Genomic DNA, 17100 nt, shown 5'->3' with positions numbered 1-17100 from the left:
ATCTGGTCTTGCATGGCATGTACGAGCGTTCAGCTAGGGATGTCGGGCAGGTTGCATGAAAGAAATCTAAAGCCAGAGGCCCATGGAATAGCCAGTTCGGAGCAGTTTCATTACAGAAAAATCAACTGTAGGTATCTGTTTCTGTAGTGTAGTGGTTATCACGTTTGCCTCACACGCGAAAGGTCCCCGGTTCGAAACCGGGCAGAAACAGTTGTTATATTGTGTTGGCTACAATGTTGATAGGTGCCGTTTTGCCATGGAATTGTCCAAGCCCTGAAGATTATTTCATGCAATCTCGTTCCAAGAAAGGGAATTCTCTCAAAACACTAAAGTAATCGGCGTGTGGATGTATCTGTTGGTTCTCAGACCTTGCTTTCAAAAGAGCCCTGCAATCGGTTCACTGCTCACCTAGAACAAGCATTAACATGGAGAATTGTTGGCACCAACAGGAATCTTATTTTAGTGGAGTGTTTCTGGCTTTGAGTGCAGAGGCCCTCGGCTCAATTCCAAGATGATCCTTCTCAAGGTGATGATACAAATGCATTGTCACCTTTACGTTTAATGTCAGAATCATTTATTTCCAGTTGGTGGTGTAAGAATGTTTGCAACAGTATGGCGATTTTTCCTAGCCATGCATGAATGAAAGCATATCACTCGCCTTTAGGTGTTTTTCTAATACATTGATATTTGCATCTTCCTTCCTAGCCTGCATGTTTGACTATCTTACAGGCTGCATGTAATAAGTATCACATCAGGGCCCTTCTTCTACTCAATTCACAACTGTTCTATCACGACATAGATAAGAAAGCTGCATCTGCTTTTGTTGTGTAGTGGTAATCAGGTTTACCTGACGTGTGAAAGCCCCATGCTTTGAAAGTACACAGTAACAAAGAAACCGATGACTTTTATAAAAAGGTGTCATGTGCGTCTCTTACTTTGCACAAAAAGTGCCAGAGATGACTTCATTTGCAGTCACTTGAAAAGTAGGGATTCTCCAATAAATGGTAAATGGTTGAAACAAATCTGAAGAAATGCATGACATACCTGTGTGTGTGTGTGTACGCATGTATGTATATATAGGGAGAGAGAGAGCGTCAATATAAACAGACTTTATTTCAATCAAGCTGTCTTTTCTATCCTTCAGGAGCAGAATGTTCTGATCATCAGCGCTCCAGAATGTAGTGTTTTCTTGGCAAGCATCACATATTGTGATGTGTTAGCTAAAAGTTCCATATCCTAGAGACTGATATATTCCTCTGTACTTGTACCTTGGGGATTCATCAAAACCTGGCATCATAAGCAGCTTTCTACTGCCACAGACTGGACAGCGAAACAATTTAAAATATCCCAGAAAAAGAAAATAAGCATGCTTAATCAGAGCTTTCTGGACAGGAAGGACCTTTGAGCAAGTGAGGAATAAGCACTGCTTTTGTTAATTTGCATAGGCAGAATAGAGACTTCTGGGAAAAGGCCGAAATTACAGTCACAGAAAATGGCTGCATCTATAGAGAACGCTAAGAAGTGTTGGCAGCTTTTCCTCTGACCCTGGCCACTTTTACAAGCAATCCTATGATAGTCAGCAGGACCCACCCTAAAAAGGAAGGGGCATCCACTTGGACCCTTTCCACCTTTTCTAAATCTCGCCTGATCGAGCCTGATTGAGCACTGATTGAGCAGATAAGCTCATGTCATTCTCATTTCAGAAAGGTATTGGTTAGCTTGCTGCTAGCAGCTCAGTTATGTTATGATGTTAGAGGCTATGCAAGGAATGCTTTAGTCCAGCGATATGCAGTTTTTATTGCGCCTTGCATTCAGCAGGAAGATCTTTAGCTTGAATCTGTGGCCTAGGTATTCACCTTGGTATTTCTTTTGGCACAAAGTGAAGGAGTATTTAAGAGAAAATGCACAATGTGTTTCTTATGTTGTTATGAACAACTTGTTACTCTTTCTCATTAAGCTTCAGCCACTGAAGAAATATATAAATAAGGGCTGACTTCCTGTAAGACGTGTCCAAAGCTGGGACGGAATAAAAGGAGACACTTGTAAATGATAGTGCTATCGTTTGAGAAAGGGTAAGTTGAGACTGACTTTCATGCGTATTCACAGACCAAGCATCATAAAGATACCAGCATGATCTTCATTGCGGGCTTAGAGCCGGTATTAGCTTTTGAGAGGTAAGAGGATTTTGAGGGCTCGTTGGTCTAGGGGTATGATTCTCGCTTTGGGTGCGAGAGGTCCCGGGTTCAAATCCCGGACGAGCCCTTTTCTTGGTACTCTTTTCAAGTTGTTTTGAAGTTTGCGTTTCAAAACCAACATCAATTTTTTCTTTGCAGTAGTGGATAATTCTTTGCTAGAGTCTCATGCTTCAGCCCTGCCCAGTCTGAGCTAATACCAAACATCTGGTCTTGCATGGCATGTACGAGCGTTCAGCTAGGGATGTCGGGCAGGTTGCATGAAAGAAATCTAAAGCCAGAGGCCCATGGAATAGCCAGTTCGGAGCAGTTTCATTACAGAAAAATCAACTGTAGGTATCTGTTTCTGTAGTGTAGTGGTTATCACGTTCGCCTCACACGCGAAAGGTCCCCGGTTCGAAACCGGGCAGAAACAGTTGTTATATTGTGTTGGCTACAATGTTGATAGGTGCCGTTTTGCCATGGAATTGTCCAAGCCCTGAAGATTATTTCATGCAATCTCGTTCCAAGAAAGGGAATTCTCTCAAAACACTAAAGTAATCGGCGTGTGGATGTATCTGTTGGTTCTCAGACCTTGCTTTCAAAAGAGCCCTGCAATCGGTTCACTGCTCACCTAGAACAAGCATTAACATGGAGAATTGTTGGCACCAACAGTAAACTTATTTTAGTGGAGTGTTTCTGGCTTTGAGTGCAGAGGCCCTCGGCTCAATTCCAAGATGATCCTTCTCAAGGTGATGATACAAATGCATTGTCACCTTTACGTTTAATGTCAGAATCATTTATTTCCAGTTGGTGGTGTAAGAATGTTTGCAACAGTATGGCGATTTTTCCTAGCCATGCATGAATGAAAGCATATCACTCGCCTTTAGGTGTTTTTCTAATACATTGATATTTGCATCTTCCTTCCTAGCCTGCATGTTTGACTATCTTACAGGCTGCATGTAATAAGTATCACATCAGGGCCCTTCTTCTACTCAATTCACAACTGTTCTATCACGACATAGATAAGAAAGCTGCATCTGCTTTTGTTGTGTAGTGGTAATCAGGTTTACCTGACGTGTGAAAGCCCCATGCTTTGAAAGTACACAGTAACAAAGAAACCGATGACTTTTATAAAAAGGTGTCATGTGCGTCTCTTACTTTGCACAAAAAGTGCCAGAGATGACTTCATTTGCAGTCACTTGAAAAGTAGGGATTCTCCAATAAATGGTAAATGGTTGAAACAAATCTGAAGAAATGCATGACATACCTGTGTGTGTGTGTGTACGCATGTATGTATATATAGGGAGAGAGAGAGCGTCAATATAAACAGACTTTATTTCAATCAAGCTGTCTTTTCTATCCTTCAGGAGCAGAATGTTCTGATCATCAGCGCTCCAGAATGTAGTGTTTTCTTGGCAAGCATCACATATTGTGATGTGTTAGCTAAAAGTTCCATATCCTAGAGACTGATATATTCCTCTGTACTTGTACCTTGGGGATTCATCAAAACCTGGCATCATAAGCAGCTTTCTACTGCCACAGACTGGACAGCGAAACAATTTAAAATATCCCAGAAAAAGAAAATAAGCATGCTTAATCAGAGCTTTCTGGACAGGAAGGACCTTTGAGCAAGTTAGGAATAAGCACTGCTTTTGTTAATTTGCATAGGCAGAATAGAGACTTCTGGGAAAAGGCCGAAATTACAGTCACAGAAAATGGCTGCATCTATAGAGAACGCTAAGAAGTGTTGGCAGCTTTTCCTCTGACCCTGACCACTTTTACAAGCAATCCTATGATAGTCAGCAGGACCCACCCTAAAAAGGAAGGGGCATCCACTTGGACCCTTTCCACCTTTTCTAAATCTCGCCTGATCGAGCCTGATTGAGCACTGATTGAGCAGATAAGCACATATCATTCTCATTTCAGAAAGGTATTGGTTAGCTTGCTGCTAGCAGCTCAGTTATGTTATGATGTTAGAGGCTATGCAAGGAATGCTTTAGTCCAGCGATATGCAGTTTTTATTGCGCCTTGCATTCAGCAGGAAGATCTTTAGCTTGAATCTGTGGCCTAGGTATTCACCTTGGTATTTCTTTTGGCACAAAGTGAAGGAGTATTTAAGAGAAAATGCACAATGTGTTTCTTATGTTGTTATGAACAACTTGTTACTCTTTCTCATTAAGCTTCAGCCACTGAAGAAATATATAAATAAGGGCTGACTTCCTGTAAGACGTGTCCAAAGCTGGGACGGAATAAAAGGAGACACTTGTAAATGATAGTGCTATCGTTTGAGAAAGGGTAAGTTGAGACTGACTTTCATGCGTATTCACAGACCAAGCATCATAAAGATACCAGCATGATCTTCATTGCGGGCTTAGAGCCGGTATTAGCTTTTGAGAGGTAAGAGGATTTTGAGGGCTCGTTGGTCTAGGGGTATGATTCTCGCTTTGGGTGCGAGAGGTCCCGGGTTCAAATCCCGGACGAGCCCTTTTCTTGGTACTCTTTTCAAGTTGTTTTGAAGTTTGCGTTTCAAAACCAACATCAATTTTTTCTTTGCAGTAGTGGATAATTCTTTGCTAGAGTCTCATGCTTCAGCCCTGCCCAGTCTGAGCTAATACCAAACATCTGGTCTTGCATGGCATGTACGAGCGTTCAGCTAGGGATGTCGGGCAGGTTGCATGAAAGAAATCTAAAGCCAGAGGCCCATGGAATAGCCAGTTCGGAGCAGTTTCATTACAGAAAAATCAACTGTAGGTATCTGTTTCTGTAGTGTAGTGGTTATCACGTTCGCCTCACACGCGAAAGGTCCCTGGTTCGAAACCGGGCAGAAACAGTTGTTATATTGTGTTGGCTACAATGTTGATAGGTGCCGTTTTGCCATGGAATTGTCCAAGCCCTGAAGATTATTTCATGCAATCTCGTTCCAAGAAAGGGAATTCTCTCAAAACACTAAAGTAATCGGCGTGTGGATGTATCTGTTGGTTCTCAGACCTTGCTTTCAAAAGAGCCCTGCAATCGGTTCACTGCTCACCTAGAACAAGCATTAACATGGAGAATTGTTGGCACCAACAGGAATCTTATTTTAGTGGAGTGTTTCTGGCTTTGAGTGCAGAGGCCCTCGGCTCAATTCCAAGATGATCCTTCTCAAGGTGATGATACAAATGCATTGTCACCTTTACGTTTAATGTCAGAATCATTTATTTCCAGTTGGTGGTGTAAGAATGTTTGCAACAGTATGGCGATTTTTCCTAGCCATGCATGAATGAAAGCATATCACTCGCCTTTAGGTGTTTTTCTAATACATTGATATTTGCATCTTCCTTCTTAGCCTGCATGTTTGACTATCTTACAGGCTGCATGTAATAAGTATCACATCAGGGCCCTTCTTCTACTCAATTCACAACTGTTCTATCACGACATAGATAAGAAAGCTGCATCTGCTTTTGTTGTGTAGTGGTAATCAGGTTTACCTGACGTGTGAAAGCCCCATGCTTTGAAAGTACACAGTAACAAAGAAACCGATGACTTTTATAAAAAGGTGTCATGTGTGTCTCTTACTTTGCACAAAAAGTGCCAGAGATGGCTTCATTTGCAGTCACTTGAAAAGTAGGGATTCTCCAATAAATGGTAAATGGTTTAAACAAATCTGAAGAAATGCATGACATACCTGTGTGTGTGTGTGTACGCATGTATGTATATATAGGGAGAGAGAGAGCGTCAATATAAACAGACTTTATTTCAATCAAGCTGTCTTTTCTATCCTTCAGGAGCAGAATGTTCTGATCATCAGCGCTCCAGAATGTAGTGTTTTCTTGGCAAGCATCACATATTGTGATGTGTTAGCTAAAAGTTCCATATCCTAGAGACTGATATATTCCTCTGTACTTGTACCTTGGGGATTCATCAAAACCTGGCATCATAAGCAGCTTTCTACTGCCACAGACTGGACAGCGAAACAATTTAAAATATCCCAGAAAAAGAAAATAAGCATGCTTAATCAGAGCTTTCTGGACAGGAAGGACATTTGAGCAAGTGAGGAATAAGCACTGCTTTTGTTAATTTGCATAGGCAGAATAGAGACTTCTGGGAAAAGGCCGAAATTACAGTCACAGAAAATGGCTGCATCTATAGAGAACGCTAAGAAGTGTTGGCAGCTTTTCCTCTGACCCTGACCACTTTTACAAGCAATCCTATGATAGTCAGCAGGACCCACCCTAAAAAGGAAGGGGCATCCACTTGGACCCTTTCCACCTTTTCTAAATCTCGCCTGATTGAGCACTGATTGAGCAGATAAGCACATGTCATTCTCATTTCAGAAAGGTATTGGTTAGCTTGCTGCTAGCAGCTCAGTTATGTTATGATGTTAGAGGCTATGCAAGGAATGCTTTAGTCCAGCGATATGCAGTTTTTATTGCGCCTTGCATTCAGCAGGAAGATCTTTAGCTTGAATCTGTGGCCTAGGTATTCACCTTGGTATTTCTTTTGGCACAAAGTGAAGGAGTATTTGAGAGAAAATGCACAATGTGTTTCTTATGTTGTTATGAACAACTTGTTACTCTTTCTCATTAAGCTTCAGCCACTGCAGAAATATATAAATAAGGGCTGACTTCCTGTAAGACGTGTCCAAAGCTGGGACGGAATAAAAGGAGACACTTGTAAATGATAGTGCTATCGTTTGAGAAAGGGTAAGTTGAGACTGACTTTCATGCGTTTTCACAGACCAAGCATCATAAAGATACCAGCATGATCTTCATTGCGGGCTTAGAGCCGGTATTAGCTTTTGAGAGGTAAGAGGATTTTGAGGGCTCGTTGGTCTAGGGGTATGATTCTCGCTTTGGGTGCGTGAGGTCCCGGGTTCAAATCCCGGACGAGCCCTTTTCTTGGTACTCTTTTCAAGTTGTTTTGAAGTTTGCGTTTCAAAACCAACATCAATTTTTTCTTTGCAGTAGTGGATAATTCTTTGCTAGAGTCTCATGCTTCAGCCCTGCCCAGTCTGAGCTAATACCAAACATCTGGTCTTGCATGGCATGTACGAGCGTTCAGCTAGGGATGTCGGGCAGGTTGCATGAAAGAAATCTAAAGCCAGAGGCCCATGGAATAGCCAGTTCGGAGCAGTTTCATTACAGAAAAATCAACTGTAGGTATCTGTTTCTGTAGTGTAGTGGTTATCAAGTTCGCCTCACACGCGAAAGGTCCCCGGTTCGAAACCGGGCAGAAACAGTTGTTATATTGTGTTGGCTACAATGTTGATAGGTGCCGTTTTGCCATGGAATTGTCCAAGCCCTGAAGATTATTTCATGCAATCTCGTTCCAAGAAAGGGAATTCTCTCAAAACACTAAAGTAATCGGCGTGTGGATGTATCTGTTGGTTCTCAGACCTTGCTTTCAAAAGAGCCCTGCAATCGGTTCACTGCTCACCTAGAACAAGCATTAACATGGAGAATTGTTGGCACCAACAGGAATCTTATTTTAGTGGAGTGTTTCTGGCTTTGAGTGCAGAGGCCCTCGGCTCAATTCCAAGATGATCCTTCTCAAGGTGATGATACAAATGCATTGTCACCTTTACGTTTAATGTCAGAATCATTTATTTCCAGTTGGTGGTGTAAGAATGTTTGCAACAGTATGGCGATTTTTCCTAGCCATGCATGAATGAAAGCATATCACTCGCCTTTAGGTGTTTTTCTAATACATTGATATTTGCATCTTCCTTCCTAGCCTGCATGTTTGACTATCTTACAGGCTGCATGTAATAAGTATCACATCAGGGCCCTTCTTCTACTCAATTCACAACTGTTCTATCACGACATAGATAAGAAAGCTGCATCTGCTTTTGTTGTGTAGTGGTAATCAGGTTTACCTGACGTGTGAAAGCCCCATGCTTTGAAAGTACACAGTAACAAAGAAACCGATGACTTTTATAATAAGGTGTCATGTGTGTCTCTTACTTTGCACAAAAAGTGCCAGAGATGACTTCATTTGCAGTCACTTGAAAAGTAGGGATTCTCCAATAAATGGTAAATGGTTGAAACAAATCTGAAGAAATGCATGACATACCTGTGTGTGTGTGTGTATGCATGTATGTATATATAGGGAGAGAGAGAGCGTCAATATAAACAGACTTTATTTCAATCAAGCTGTCTTTTCTATCCTTCAGGAGCAGAATGTTCTGATCATCAGCGCTCCAGAATGTAGTGTTTTCTTGGCAAGCATCACATATTGTGATGTGTTAGCTAAAAGTTCCATATCCTAGAGACTGATATATTCCTCTGTACTTGTACCTTGGGGATTCATCAAAACCTGGCATCATAAGCAGCTTTCTACTGCCACAGACTGGACAGCGAAACAATTTAAAATATCCCAGAAAAAGAAAATAAGCATGCTTAATCAGAGCTTTCTGGACAGGAAGGACATTTGAGCAAGTGAGGAATAAGCACTGCTTTTGTTAATTTGCATAGGCAGAATAGAGACTTCTGGGAAAAGGCCGAAATTACAGTCACAGAAAATGGCTGCATCTATAGAGAACGCTAAGAAGTGTTGGCAGCTTTTCCTCTGACCCTGGCCACTTTTACAAGCAATCCTATGATAGTCAGCAGGACCCACCCTAAAAAGGAAGGGGCATCCACTTGGACCCTTTCCACCTTTTCTAAATCTCGCCTGATCGAGCCTGATTGAGCACTGATTGAGCAGATAAGCACATATCATTCTCATTTCAGAAAGGTATTGGTTAGCTTGCTGCTAGCAGCTCAGTTATGTTATGATGTTAGAGGCTATGCAAGGAATGCTTTAGTCCAGCGATATGCAGTTTTTATTGCGCCTTGCATTCAGCAGGAAGATCTTTAGCTTGAATCTGTGGCCTAGGTATTCACCTTGGTATTTCTTTTGGCACAAAGTGAAGGAGTATTTAAGAGAAAATGCACAATGTGTTTCTTATGTTGTTATGAACAACTTGTTACTCTTTCTCATTAAGCTTCAGCCACTGAAGAAATATATAAATAAGGGCTGACTTCCTGTAAGACGTGTCCAAAGCTGGGACGGAATAAAAGGAGACACTTGTAAATGATAGTGCTATCGTTTGAGAAAGGGTAAGTTGAGACTGACTTTCATGCGTATTCACAGACCAAGCATCATAAAGATACCAGCATGATCTTCATTGCGGGCTTAGAGCCAGTATTAGCTTTTGAGAGGTAAGAGGATTTTGAGGGCTCGTTGGTCTAGGGGTATGATTCTCGCTTTGGGTGCGAGAGGTCCCGGGTTCAAATCCCGGACGAGCCCTTTTCTTGGTACTCTTTTCAAGTTGTTTTGAAGTTTGCGTTTCAAAACCAACATCAATTTTTTCTTTGCAGTAGTGGATAATTCTTTGCTAGAGTCTCATGCTTCAGCCCTGCCCAGTCTGAGCTAATACCAAACATCTGGTCTTGCATGGCATGTACGAGCGTTCAGCTAGGGATGTCGGGCAGGTTGCATGAAAGAAATCTAAAGCCAGAGGCCCATGGAATAGCCAGTTCGGAGCAGTTTCATTACAGAAAAATCAACTGTAGGTATCTGTTTCTGTAGTGTAGTGGTTATCACGTTTGCCTCACACGCGAAAGGTCCCCGGTTCGAAACCGGGCAGAAACAGTTGTTATATTGTGTTGGCTACAATGTTGATAGGTGCCGTTTTGCCATGGAATTGTCCAAGCCCTGAAGATTATTTCATGCAATCTCGTTCCAAGAAAGGGAATTCTCTCAAAACACTAAAGTAATCGGCGTGTGGATGTATCTGTTGGTTCTCAGACCTTGCTTTCAAAAGAGCCCTGCAATCGGTTCACTGCTCACCTAGAACAAGCATTAACATGGAGAATTGTTGGCACCAACAGGAATCTTATTTTAGTGGAGTGTTTCTGGCTTTGAGTGCAGAGGCCCTCGGCTCAATTCCAAGATGATCCTTCTCAAGGTGATGATACAAATGCATTGTCACCTTTACGTTTAATGTCAGAATCATTTATTTCCAGTTGGTGGTGTAAGAATGTTTGCAACAGTATGGCGATTTTTCCTAGCCATGCATGAATGAAAGCATATCACTCGCCTTTAGGTGTTTTTCTAATACATTGATATTTGCATCTTCCTTCCTAGCCTGCATGTTTGACTATCTTACAGGCTGCATGTAATAAGTATCACATCAGGGCCCTTCTTCTACTCAATTCACAACTGTTCTATCACGACATAGATAAGAAAGCTGCATCTGCTTTTGTTGTGTAGTGGTAATCAGGTTTACCTGACGTGTGAAAGCCCCATGCTTTGAAAGTACACAGTAACAAAGAAACCGATGACTTTTATAAAAAGGTGTCATGTGCGTCTCTTACTTTGCACAAAAAGTGCCAGAGATGACTTCATTTGCAGTCACTTGAAAAGTAGGGATTCTCCAATAAATGGTAAATGGTTGAAACAAATCTGAAGAAATGCATGACATACCTGTGTGTGTGTGTGTACGCATGTATGTATATATAGGGAGAGAGAGAGCGTCAATATAAACAGACTTTATTTCAATCAAGCTGTCTTTTCTATCCTTCAGGAGCAGAATGTTCTGATCATCAGCGCTCCAGAATGTAGTGTTTTCTTGGCAAGCATCACATATTGTGATGTGTTAGCTAAAAGTTCCATATCCTAGAGACTGATATATTCCTCTGTACTTGTACCTTGGGGATTCATCAAAACCTGGCATCATAAGCAGCTTTCTACTGCCACAGACTGGACAGCGAAACAATTTAAAATATCCCAGAAAAAGAAAATAAGCATGCTTAATCAGAGCTTTCTGGACAGGAAGGACCTTTGAGCAAGTGAGGAATAAGCACTGCTTTTGTTAATTTGCATAGGCAGAATAGAGACTTCTGGGAAAAGGCCGAAATTACAGTCACAGAAAATGGCTGCATCTATAGAGAACGCTAAGAAGTGTTGGCAGCTTTTCCTCTGACCCTGGCCACTTTTACAAGCAATCCTATGATAGTCAGCAGGACCCACCCTAAAAAGGAAGGGGCATCCACTTGGACCCTTTCCACCTTTTCTAAATCTCGCCTGATCGAGCCTGATTGAGCACTGATTGAGCAGATAAGCTCATGTCATTCTCATTTCAGAAAGGTATTGGTTAGCTTGCTGCTAGCAGCTCAGTTATGTTATGATGTTAGAGGCTATGCAAGGAATGCTTTAGTCCAGCGATATGCAGTTTTTATTGCGCCTTGCATTCAGCAGGAAGATCTTTAGCTTGAATCTGTGGCCTAGGTATTCACCTTGGTATTTCTTTTGGCACAAAGTGAAGGAGTATTTAAGAGAAAATGCACAATGTGTTTCTTATGTTGTTATGAACAACTTGTTACTCTTTCTCATTAAGCTTCAGCCACTGAAGAAATATATAAATAAGGGCTGACTTCCTGTAAGACGTGTCCAAAGCTGGGACGGAATAAAAGGAGACACTTGTAAATGATAGTGCTATCGTTTGAGAAAGGGTAAGTTGAGACTGACTTTCATGCGTATTCACAGACCAAGCATCATAAAGATACCAGCATGATCTTCATTGCGGGCTTAGAGCCGGTATTAGCTTTTGAGAGGTAAGAGGATTTTGAGGGCTCGTTGGTCTAGGGGTATGATTCTCGCTTTGGGTGCGAGAGGTCCCGGGTTCAAATCCCGGACGAGCCCTTTTCTTGGTACTCTTTTCAAGTTGTTTTGAAGTTTGCGTTTCAAAACCAACATCAATTTTTTCTTTGCAGTAGTGGATAATTCTTTGCTAGAGTCTCATGCTTCAGCCCTGCCCAGTCTGAGCTAATACCAAACATCTGGTCTTGCATGGCATGTACGAGCGTTCAGCTAGGGATGTCGGGCAGGTTGTATGAAAGAAATCTAAAGCCAGAGGCCCATGGAATAGCCAGTTCGGAGCAGTTTCATTACAGAAAAATCAACTGTAGGTATCTGTTTCTGTAGTGTAGTGGTTATCACGTTCGCCTCACACGCGAAAGGTCCCCGGTTCGAAACCGGGCAGAAACAGTTGTTATATTGTGTTGGCTACAATGTTGATAGGTGCCGTTTTGCCATGGAATTGTCCAAGCCCTGAAGATTATTTCATGCAATCTCGTTCCAAGAAAGGGAATTCTCTCAAAACACTAAAGTAATCGGCGTGTGGATGTATCTGTTGGTTCTCAGACCTTGCTTTCAAAAGAGCCCTGCAATCGGTTCACTGCTCACCTAGAACAAGCATTAACATGGAGAATTGTTGGCACCAACAGTAAACTTATTTTAGTGGAGTGTTTCTGGCTTTGAGTGCAGAGGCCCTCGGCTCAATTCCAAGATGATCCTTCTCAAGGTGATGATACAAATGCATTGTCACCTTTACGTTTAATGTCAGAATCATTTATTTCCAGTTGGTGGTGTAAGAATGTTTGCAACAGTATGGCGATTTTTCCTAGCCATGCATGAATGAAAGCATATCACTCGCCTTTAGGTGTTTTTCTAATACATTGATATTTGCATCTTCCTTCCTAGCCTGCATGTTTGACTATCTTACAGGCTGCATGTAATAAGTATCACATCAGGGCCCTTCTTCTACTCAATTCACAACTGTTCTATCACGACATAGATAAGAAAGCTGCATCTGCTTTTGTTGTGTAGTGGTAATCAGGTTTACCTGACGTGTGAAAGCCCCATGCTTTGAAAGTACACAGTAACAAAGAAACCGATGACTTTTATAAAAAGGTGTCATGTGCGTCTCTTACTTTGCACAAAAAGTGCCAGAGATGACTTCATTTGCAGTCACTTGAAAAGTAGGGATTCTCCAATAAATGGTAAATGGTTGAAACAAATCTGAAGAAATGCATGACATACCTGTGTGTGTGTGTGTACGCATGTATGTATATATAGGGAGAGAGAGAGCGTCAATATAAACAGACTTTATTTCAATCAAGCTGTCTTTTCTATCCTTCAGGAGCAGAATGTTCTGATCATCAGCGCTCCAGAATGTAGTGTTTTCTTGGCAAGCATCACATATTGTGATGTGTTAGCTAAAAGTTCCATATCCTAGAGACTGATATATTCCTCTGTACTTGTACCTTGGGGATTCATCAAAACCTGGCATCATAAGCAGCTTTCTACTGCCACAGACTGGACAGCGAAACAATTTAAAATATCCCAGAAAAAGAAAATAAGCATGCTTAATCAGAGCTTTCTGGACAGGAAGGACCTTTGAGCAAGTTAGGAATAAGCACTGCTTTTGTTAATTTGCATAGGCAGAATAGAGACTTCTGGGAAAAGGCCGAAATTACAGTCACAGAAAATGGCTGCATCTATAGAGAACGCTAAGAAGTGTTGGCAGCTTTTCCTCTGACCCTGACCACTTTTACAAGCAATCCTATGATAGTCAGCAGGACCCACCCTAAAAAGGAAGGGGCATCCACTTGGACCCTTTCCACCTTTTCTAAATCTCGCCTGATTGAGCACTGATTGAGCAGATAAGCACATGTCATTCTCATTTCAGAAAGGTATTGGTTAGCTTGCTGCTAGCAGCTCAGTTATGTTATGATGTTAGAGGCTATGCAAGGAATGCTTTAGTCCAGCGATATGCAGTTTTTATTGCGCCTTGCCTTCACCAGGAAGATCTTTAGCTTGAATCTGTGGCCTAGGTATTCACCTTGGTATTTCTTTTGGCACAAAGTGAAGGAGTATTTGAGAGAAAATGCACAATGTGTTTCTTATGTTGTTATGAACAACTTGTTACTCTTTCTCATTAAGCTTCAGCCACTGCAGAAATATATAAATAAGGGCTGACTTCCTGTAAGACGTGTCCAAAGCTGGGACGGAATAAAAGGAGACACTTGTAAATGATAGTGCTATCGTTTGAGAAAGGGTAAGTTGAGACTGACTTTCATGCGTATTCACAGACCAAGCATCATAAAGATACCAGCATGATCTTCATTGCGGGCTTAGAGCCGGTATTAGCTTTTGAGAGGTAAGAGGATTTTGAGGGCTCGTTGGTCTAGGGGTATGATTCTCGCTTTGGGTGCGAGAGGTCCCGGGTTCAAATCCCGGACGAGCCCTTTTCTTGGTACTCTTTTCAAGTTGTTTTGAAGTTTGCGTTTCAAAACCAACATCAATTTTTTCTTTGCAGTAGTGGATAATTCTTTGCTAGAGTCTCATGCTTCAGCCCTGCCCAGTCTGAGCTAATACCAAACATCTGGTCTTGCATGGCATGTACGAGCGTTCAGCTAGGGATGTCGGGCAGGTTGCATGAAAGAAATCTAAAGCCAGAGGCCCATGGAATAGCCAGTTCGGAGCAGTTTCATTACAGAAAAATCAACTGTAGGTATCTGTTTCTGTAGTGTAGTGGTTATCACGTTCGCCTCACACGCGAAAGGTCCCCGGTTCGAAACCGGGCAGAAACAGTTGTTATATTGTGTTGGCTACAATGTTGATAGGTGCCGTTTTGCCATGGAATTGTCCAAGCCCTGAAGATTATTTCATGCAATCTCGTTCCAAGAAAGGGAATTCTCTCAAAACACTAAAGTAATCGGCGTGTGGATGTATCTGTTGGTTCTCAGACCTTGCTTTCAAAAGAGCCCTGCAATCGGTTCACTGCTCACCTAGAACAAGCATTAACATGGAGAATTGTTGGCACCAACAGGAATCTTATTTTAGTGGAGTGTTTCTGGCTTTGAGTGCAGAGGCCCTCGGCTCAATTCCAAGATGATCCTTCTCAAGGTGATGATACAAATGCATTGTCACCTTTACGTTTAATGTCAGAATCATTTATTTCCAGTTGGTGGTGTAAGAATGTTTGCAACAGTATGGCGATTTTTCCTAGCCATGCATGAATGAAAGCATATCACTCGCCTTTAGGTGTTTTTCTAATACATTGATATTTGCATCTTCCTTCCTAGCCTGCATGTTTGACTATCTTACAGGCTGCATGTAATAAGTATCACATCAGGGCCCTTCTTCTACTCAATTCACAACTGTTCTATCACGACATAGATAAGAAAGCTGCATCTGCTTTTGTTGTGTAGTGGTAATCAGGTTTACCTGACGTGTGAAAGCCCCATGCTTTGAAAGTACACAGTAACAAAGAAACCGATGACTTTTATAAAAAGGTGTCATGTGTGTCTCTTACTTTGCACAAAAAGTGCCAGAGATGGCTTCATTTGCAGTCACTTGAAAAGTAGGGATTCTCCAATAAATGGTAAATGGTTTAAACAAATCTGAAGAAATGCATGACATACCTGTGTGTGTGTGTGTACGCATGTATGTATATATAGGGAGAGAGAGAGCGTCAATATAAACAGACTTTATTTCAATCAAGCTGTCTTTTCTATCCTTCAGGAGCAGAATGTTCTGATCATCAGCGCTCCAGAATGTAGTGTTTTCTTGGCAAGCATCACATATTGTGATGTGTTAGCTAAAAGTTCCATATCCTAGAGACTGATATATTCCTCTGTACTTGTACCTTGGGGATTCATCAAAACCTGGCATCATAAGCAGCTTTCTACTGCCACAGACTGGACAGCGAAACAATTTAAAATATCCCAGAAAAAGAAAATAAGCATGCTTAATCAGAGCTTTCTGGACAGGAAGGACATTTGAGCAAGTGAGGAATAAGCACTGCTTTTGTTAATTTGCATAGGCAGAATAGAGACTTCTGGGAAAAGGCCGAAATTACAGTCACAGAAAATGGCTGCATCTATAGAGAACGCTAAGAAGTGTTGGCAGCTTTTCCTCTGACCCTGACCACTTTTACAAGCAATCCTATGATAGTCAGCAGGACCCACCCTAAAAAGGAAGGGGCATCCACTTGGACCCTTTCCACCTTTTCTAAATCTCGCCTGATTGAGCACTGATTGAGCAGATAAGCACATGTCATTCTCATTTCAGAAAGGTATTGGTTAGCTTGCTGCTAGCAGCTCAGTTATGTTATGATGTTAGAGGCTATGCAAGGAATGCTTTAGTCCAGCGATATGCAGTTTTTATTGCGCCTTGCATTCAGCAGGAAGATCTTTAGCTTGAATCTGTGGCCTAGGTATTCACCTTGGTATTTCTTTTGGCACAAAGTGAAGGAGTATTTGAGAGAAAATGCACAATGTGTTTCTTATGTTGTTATGAACAACTTGTTACTCTTTCTCATTAAGCTTCAGCCACTGCAGAAATATATAAATAAGGGCTGACTTCCTGTAAGACGTGTCCAAAGCTGGGACGGAATAAAAGGAGACACTTGTAAATGATAGTGCTATCGTTTGAGAAAGGGTAAGTTGAGACTGACTTTCATGCGTTTTCACAGACCAAGCATCATAAAGATACCAGCATGATCTTCATTGCGGGCTTAGAGCCGGTATTAGCTTTTGAGAGGTAAGAGGATTTTGAGGGCTCGTTGGTCTAGGGGTATGATTCTCGCTTTGGGTGCGTGAGGTCCCGGGTTCAAATCCCGGACGAGCCCTTTTCTTGGTACTCTTTTCAAGTTGTTTTGAAGTTTGCGTTTCAAAACCAACATCAATTTTTTCTTTGCAGTAGTGGATAATTCTTTGCTAGAGTCTCATGCTTCAGCCCTGCCCAGTCTGAGCTAATACCAAACATCTGGTCTTGCATGGCATGTACGAGCGTTCAGCTAGGGATGTCGGGCAGGTTGCATGAAAGAAATCTAAAGCCAGAGGCCCATGGAATAGCCAGTTCGGAGCAGTTTCATTACAGAAAAATCAACTGTAGGTATCTGTTTCTGTAGTGTAGTGGTTATCAAGTTCGCCTCACACGCGAAAGGTCCCCGGTTCGAAACCGGGCAGAAACAGTTGTTATATTGTGTTGGCTACAATGTTGATAGGTGCCGTTTTGCCATGGAATTGTCCAAGCCCTGAAGATTATTTCATGCAATCTCGTTCCAAGAAAGGGAATTCTCTCAAAACACTAAAGTAATCGGCGTGTGGATGTA

At 41.8% G+C, this 17100-nt stretch overlaps 10 non-coding genes across 10 annotated transcripts; all 10 read left to right on the top strand.

The window, feature by feature from the left end:
- The first annotated feature begins 2190 nt into the window (after positions 1 to 2190).
- TRNAP-UGG (transfer RNA proline (anticodon UGG)) lies at positions 2191 to 2262 on the top strand. The gene has a single exon. It is a non-coding gene; the product is annotated as a tRNA-Pro (tRNA).
- Positions 2263 to 2534: 272 nt separating this feature from the next.
- Positions 2535 to 2607, top strand: TRNAV-CAC (transfer RNA valine (anticodon CAC)). The gene has a single exon. It is a non-coding gene; the product is annotated as a tRNA-Val (tRNA).
- A 1980-nt stretch (positions 2608 to 4587) lies between these two features.
- On the top strand, positions 4588 to 4659 carry TRNAP-UGG (transfer RNA proline (anticodon UGG)). The gene has a single exon. It is a non-coding gene; the product is annotated as a tRNA-Pro (tRNA).
- Positions 4660 to 4931: 272 nt separating this feature from the next.
- On the top strand, positions 4932 to 5004 carry TRNAV-CAC (transfer RNA valine (anticodon CAC)). The gene has a single exon. It is a non-coding gene; the product is annotated as a tRNA-Val (tRNA).
- Positions 5005 to 9371: 4367 nt separating this feature from the next.
- TRNAP-UGG (transfer RNA proline (anticodon UGG)) lies at positions 9372 to 9443 on the top strand. The gene has a single exon. It is a non-coding gene; the product is annotated as a tRNA-Pro (tRNA).
- A 272-nt stretch (positions 9444 to 9715) lies between these two features.
- On the top strand, positions 9716 to 9788 carry TRNAV-CAC (transfer RNA valine (anticodon CAC)). Its single transcript has one exon. It is a non-coding gene; the product is annotated as a tRNA-Val (tRNA).
- A 1980-nt stretch (positions 9789 to 11768) lies between these two features.
- On the top strand, positions 11769 to 11840 carry TRNAP-UGG (transfer RNA proline (anticodon UGG)). The gene has a single exon. It is a non-coding gene; the product is annotated as a tRNA-Pro (tRNA).
- A 272-nt stretch (positions 11841 to 12112) lies between these two features.
- On the top strand, positions 12113 to 12185 carry TRNAV-CAC (transfer RNA valine (anticodon CAC)). The gene has a single exon. It is a non-coding gene; the product is annotated as a tRNA-Val (tRNA).
- A 1970-nt stretch (positions 12186 to 14155) lies between these two features.
- Positions 14156 to 14227, top strand: TRNAP-UGG (transfer RNA proline (anticodon UGG)). Its single transcript has one exon. It is a non-coding gene; the product is annotated as a tRNA-Pro (tRNA).
- A 272-nt stretch (positions 14228 to 14499) lies between these two features.
- On the top strand, positions 14500 to 14572 carry TRNAV-CAC (transfer RNA valine (anticodon CAC)). The gene has a single exon. It is a non-coding gene; the product is annotated as a tRNA-Val (tRNA).
- Positions 14573 to 17100: the final 2528 nt, after the last annotated feature.

The sequence above is a fragment of the Triturus cristatus genome, chromosome 8 (genome assembly GCF_964204655.1).
Source record: "Triturus cristatus chromosome 8, aTriCri1.1, whole genome shotgun sequence".
In the NCBI taxonomy this organism is placed as follows: Eukaryota; Metazoa; Chordata; class Amphibia; order Caudata; family Salamandridae; genus Triturus; species Triturus cristatus.
The sequence above is the reverse complement of the archived record's forward strand: the minus strand, read 5'-3'. Positions and strand labels throughout refer to the sequence as shown.